This window comes from Sus scrofa, chromosome 11 (assembly GCF_054392235.1).
Source record: "Sus scrofa isolate SSC_HxYL_T2T_F1_AM1 chromosome 11, Sscrofa_HxYL_maternal_Yorkshire_Landrace_v2.0, whole genome shotgun sequence".
NCBI classification, from domain to species: domain Eukaryota; kingdom Metazoa; phylum Chordata; class Mammalia; order Artiodactyla; family Suidae; genus Sus; species Sus scrofa.
In genome coordinates this window covers 21,368,628-21,374,627 of record NC_139393.1, presented here as the reverse complement: position 1 = coordinate 21,374,627, position 6,000 = coordinate 21,368,628, and positions in this window count along the sequence as shown.

Here is a 6,000-nt window from a genome sequence, read left to right as displayed (position 1 = left end):
GTAGTATTAGAAGGGGAATATCCAATAGTCATCCAATTAAGAAGAATTTTAGAATTTTGTGTGTGCTCACACCATGTCACACACTCATTGCGTGACAGGTGATCGTGTGTTGTGTGGATTATTTCAGATATTAGTTTCTCCTCCCGCCAGACTCAGGCTCTCCCCTAGCCATTCATCCTTTCATCCTGAGTAGGCAGAGCACACTTTAGAATTATGTCTTTCTCTGCAAGGGAAGTACTATCAAAATACTTATGGTAGGGAGTTCCTGTTGTGGCTGACTGGTTTAAGAACAAGGCATAGTATCCATGAGAATGTGGGTTCAATCCCTGGCCTTGCTCAGTGGGTTAAGGATCTGGCATGGCCACAAGCTGTGGCGTAGGTCTTAGATGTGGCTCCGATCTGGCGTTCCTGTGGCTGTGGCTTAGACGTTAAGCTGCAGCTCTGATTTGACCCCCAGCCTGGGAACTACCATATGCTGCAGGTGTGGCTATTAAAAAAAAAAAAAAAAAAGGAAAGAAAGAAATTCCTAGTAGAATGGAAACTTGAAATTATTGTATTGGGGGGTGGGGGAGTGTGCTTGGGCTATGGGATGGAAATCCTGTGAAATCAGATTGTTATGATCATTATACAACTACAGATGTGATAAATTCATTTGAGTAATTAAAAAATAAATAAATAAATAAATAAAAGCCAAAAAAAAAAAAGAAATTATTGTAAACTGTAATTTTGAGAACCCCGACATTTTAGAGAAAAAAATCTTAAGCGGAGTTCCCGTCGTGGCGCAGTGGTTGACGAATCTGACTAGGAACCATGAAGTTGTGGGTTCGGTCCCTGCCCTTGCTCAGTGGGTTAAGGATCCGGCGTTGCCATGAGCTGTGGTGTAGGTTGCAGACGCGGCTCGGATCCAGCGTTGCTGTGGCTCTGGTGTAGGCTGGTGGCTACAGCTCTGATTAGACCCCTAGCCTGGGAACCTCCATATGCCGCGGGAGCAGCCCAGGAAATAGCAAAAAAAAAAAATTCTTAAGCATAAACTAGCCAGTCCTTTCATTTGACAGAGGTGGCAACTGAGTTCTAGAGAAATGAAATGACTTGGCCACAGTGACACAGCTGACCACGGATGCTGCTAGAAAGAGGGCTGCATGCTTATTTCCAGTTCAGTTCTCTTTCCAGGATGTGCAGCATTTCAATGACCTTGGCCTTCAGGAACTCTGGTCAGCCATAGAGAACACACTTGTGGTTGCTGAGAGGGAGCAGGGAGGGAGTGGGATGCACTGGGAGTCTGGGGTTAATAAATGCAAACTATTACATTTAGAATGGATAGACAATAAAGTCCTATATCCAGTCTCCTGGGATAAACCATGATGGAAAATAATATTTAAAAAAAAAAAAAAAAGAGGAGTTCCCGTCGTGGCTCAGTGGTTAACGAATCTGACTAGGAACCATCAGGTTGTGGGTTCAATCCCTGGCCTTGCTCAGTGGGTTAAGGATCCAGGATTGGGGTGAGCTGTGGTGTAGGTCACAGATGCGGCTCAGATCCTATGTTGCTGTGGCTGTGGTGTAGGCTGGCAGCTACAGCTCCAATTCAACCCCTAGCCTGGAAACTACCATATGCTGCAAGTGCAGGCCTAAAAATACAAAAACAAACAAACAAACAAAATTCCAGTCACACAGTAGTTTAAATAACTGTAGCACACATTATTTTTCTGAACTTCTCTGATCTTATGAAATCATGCAGTTTGTAAACGCTTACTGTTTTACTCATTTGAAGGAGAAGTCAAGGGCAAGGTCAATGGTAGCAAATTTACATTGACGTGACAACTTGCAAAGATAAATTTTAAGTTAATGCTAGCTTTTTGTTGCTGCTCTCACTATCTGGACTAGGTAGGCGGTATGACTGTCACACAAGCCCCCTCCCTCCATGTATGATGGCCTTCTGGATTTTTCCTGGGCTTGCCGAAGTTAGGTAAGGTTGCCTAACAGAGGTGGACCACATATTTGCCTGTCTACTGAATTCAATAGCTAACGACTATGAAAACAGTCATTATCAAGAGCCCGAATTTGCAATATTACAAAGCCATGGTAATCACGACAGTGTGGCTGGTACCAAAGCAGACATAGAGACCAATGGAACAGAATAGAGAACCCAGAAGTGAACCCAGACGCCTACAGTCAATCTTTGACAAAGGAGGCAAGAATATAAAATGGGAAAAAGGCAGTCTTTTCAGCAATTGATGCTGGGAAAACAGGACAGCCGCATGTAAATCAATGACACTGGAACGTGCCCTCACACCATGCACAAAAATAAACTCAAAATGGCTTAAAGACTTAAACATAAGACAAGATACCATCAAACTCCTAGAAGAGAACATAGGCAAAAAACTCTCTAACATCAACGGTACAAGTGTTTTCTTAGGTCAGACCCCCAAGGCAACAGAAATAAAAGCAAAAATAAACCAATGGAAACTAATCAAACTGACAAGCTTGCACAGCAAAGGAAACCATTAAAAAACCAAAAAGAGGAGTTCCCGTCGTGGTGCAGTGGTTAACAAATCCGACTAGGAACCATGAGGTTGCGGGTTCGGTCCCTGCCCTTGCTCAGTGGGTTAACAATCCGGCGTTGCCATGAGCTTTGGTGTAGGTTGCAGACGTGGCTCAGATCCCGCATTGCTGTGGCTCTGGCGTAGGCCGGTGGCTACAGCTCCGATTCGACCCCTAGCTGGGAACCTCCATATGCCGCGGGAGCAGCCCAAAGAAAGAGCAAAAAAAAAAAAAAAAAAAAAAAAAAGAAGCCAAAAAAAAAAAAAAACCAAAAAGACACCTACGGAATGGGAAAAAATAGTTTCAAATGATGCAACTGACACGGGCTTCATCACTAAAATATACAAACAACTTATACAACTCAACAGCAAAAAAGGCAACAACCCAATGGAAAAATGGGCAAAAGACCTGAATAGACGTTTCTCCAAAGAAGATATACATATGGCCAACAAGCACATGACAGAATGCTCCACATCCCTGATTATTAGAGAAATGCAAATCACAACTGCTGTGAGGTACCACCTCACACCTGTCAGAATGGCCATTATTAATAAGTCAACAAATAACAAATTCTGGAGAGGGTATGGAGAGAATGGTACCCTCCCCTGTTACTGGGAATGCAAATTGGTACAACCTCTGTGGAAAACAGTATGGAGGTACCTCAGAAAACTAAATCTAGAACTACCATATGAGCCAGCTATCCCACTCCAGGGCATATATCCAGACAAAACTTTCCTTGAAAAGTATACATGCACCTGTTTGTTTCCTGCAGCACTATTCATAATAGCCAAGACATGGAAGCAACTTAAATGTCCATCAACAGATGATTGGATTAGGAAGATGTGGTATATATACCCAATGGAATACTACTCAGCCATAAGAAAGAACAGAATGATGCCATTTGCAGCAATATGGATGGAACTAGAGAGTCTCGTACTAAGTGAAGTAAGTCAGAAAGAGAAAGGTAAATACCATATGATATCACATATCTGGAATCTAATATATGGCACAATTGAACCTTTCCACAGAAAATAAACTCATGGACCTGGAGAATAGACTTGTGGTTACCAAGAGGGAGGGGGAAAGAATGGGATGGACTGGGAGTCTGGGGCTAATAGATGCAAACTATAGCATTTGGAGTGGATAAGCAATGAGATCCTGCTGTATAGCACAAGGGACTAGACCTAGTCACTTATGATGGAACATGATGGAGGAGAATGTGAGAAAAAGAATGTATATGTGTATGTGTGTGTGTGTCACTGGTCACTTTGCTGTACAGTAGAAACTGACAGAACACTGTAAACCAACTATATTGGAAAAAATAAAAATCATGAAAAATTTTTTTTAAAAAGAGCCCTGATTTAATATCTTTCATCTGCATTCAAATGGTTGTTTTAGTTGAAAAGGAAGTCCGAGGGAGGAAAAGTGAATAAGAGCCTGGCTTTATTTTTAGAAAACCTGAAACCTTGAGGCTCTCTTGGACTTTCAAGAATGATAAAGAGAAACAGGTATTGCTTAACGCAGCCATCTGGACCCACCCAATCCCGTTTACAGGAAGAAGCGCGTATAACGGGAAACAGCCGGTGGAGGACAGTGTAACCTAATCAGTAGCAAGGACCTGAAAGAGGGGAGCTTCTCCCCCATCTGATCACGAGGCTGCCATGCACCATGTGGGGGACCTGCGCCTTTGGGGCCCGCCCTCTCCACTCCCCAGTTTTCACACGGAACCGCCAACCACACAAGGTCATCTCCACGCTTACTAGTTTGTCACCTGATGAAGTGTGAAGACAGAAAGCACCACTTCTGTTGCAGAAGTTTTTTTTTTTCTCATCTGTTTTTTTAAACATCAGGCTTGGAAATTGCCTTTCCTCTCAGGCGTAATTCACTGCATGACCCGAGTAATCCAGAATCCCTCGGGGATGGTGTCGGGTGAACATCTGTTTAATGCAGCCTCCACTGAACTCAATAGTCAAGCCCTTGCCTTGTGATTTTTAACCTTGCAGGTGTAATGGGTGGCTTCGTTAGGTAAAATCTGTGCCTTCGTGGGAAACAGCTCCAGGTAAATGGGAGGCGATGGATGGGGCTTAAAGATACCGCAAATACAGTCATGTCATTCACCACCGACTCGGCCCAGAGTGGGAGGAACCTCGGTCATTTGTGTCCTAGTTGCAGATTCATGCAAAAGAGATGTCTTGTGTCCATAGGACGTGAGCCACACGCTGGGAAGCCATGCTGTTCGTGAGGTCAGATCTGTGCCCCAACCCACAGGCGGGTACCCACAGCCTGCTGCTGACATATGGTGCCCCGTCATTAGCCAGATGGCAGAAATGCTGCAAGGGGCCTGAACACACATGAATAATCTAACCTGGGCCGTGGGAGGCAATTAGGATCGGCTGGGTGGGGATCGAAGCTGGGGTGAGGCTGTGGAAGCCTCAACAGGAGTTTAAAGGGGTAAAGGCGGGGCTCTCGGTCAGCAGGATGACTCTTTAGCACCAGCATCCCCTCAGGAACCCCGACTCTACTTAGGGGACCCTCTGTGCCCAAAAGAAATGTCAGAGCTTCAGGACAAGAAAAACTTGCTGCACATAAAAAGTAGACTATTTTTGGAGTTCCCATCGTGGCTCAGTGGTTAACAAATCCAACAAGGAACCATGAGGTTGTGGGTTCGATCCCTGACCTCGCTCAGTGGGTTAAGGATCTTGTGTTGCTGTGAGCTGTGGGGTAGGTCGCAGATGCGGCTCGGATCCCTGGTTGCTGTGGCTCCGGCGTAGGCTGGGAACACAGCTCTGATTAGACCCCTAGCCTTGGAACCTCCATATGCCACAGGAGCTGCCCCAGAAAAGGAAAAAAGACAAAAAAAAAAAAAAGTATTTTGGAGTTCCTGCTGTGGGACAATGGGTTAAGGATCCAGTGTTGTCTTTGCAGCAGCTTGGGTCACTGCAGACGGGTGGGTTTGATTCCCTGGCCCAGCGCAGTGGGTTAAAGGGACTGGTGTTGCTGAAGCTGTGGTGTAGGTCGCAGCTGCAGCTTGGATGCCATCCCTGGCCTGGGAACTTCCATATGCTGTGGGTGTGCCAAACAAACAAAAAAAAAAAGTAGACTATTTTTTGAGACTGAATCACAGAACAAATTATTTCTCTTGAGATTTTTTTTTCAATAAAGATTTGCTCAGAATCACAGTCAAAGATGATGCTTGACTAGCCCAGAAGGATTCAGAGAGCTGCTAATACCTTTGAAATGATATGCAAACCAGTGTGTAGGATTTCACGCTCATCTTTCTGGGAAGAGGGTCTCTCTCTTGTCAAAGAACCTTGGAAAATCTGTGATCCCCAAATATTTTGCAGCCACTGGTCTAGAAGCCAGAGGAACCCAGCCTTTCTGATCAGTGCAGAAAGAATCCTGAAGGATCACTGCATGAAGTGGATATGCGGTAACTCATGGCCTTATTTTTGTTTTTGGCGA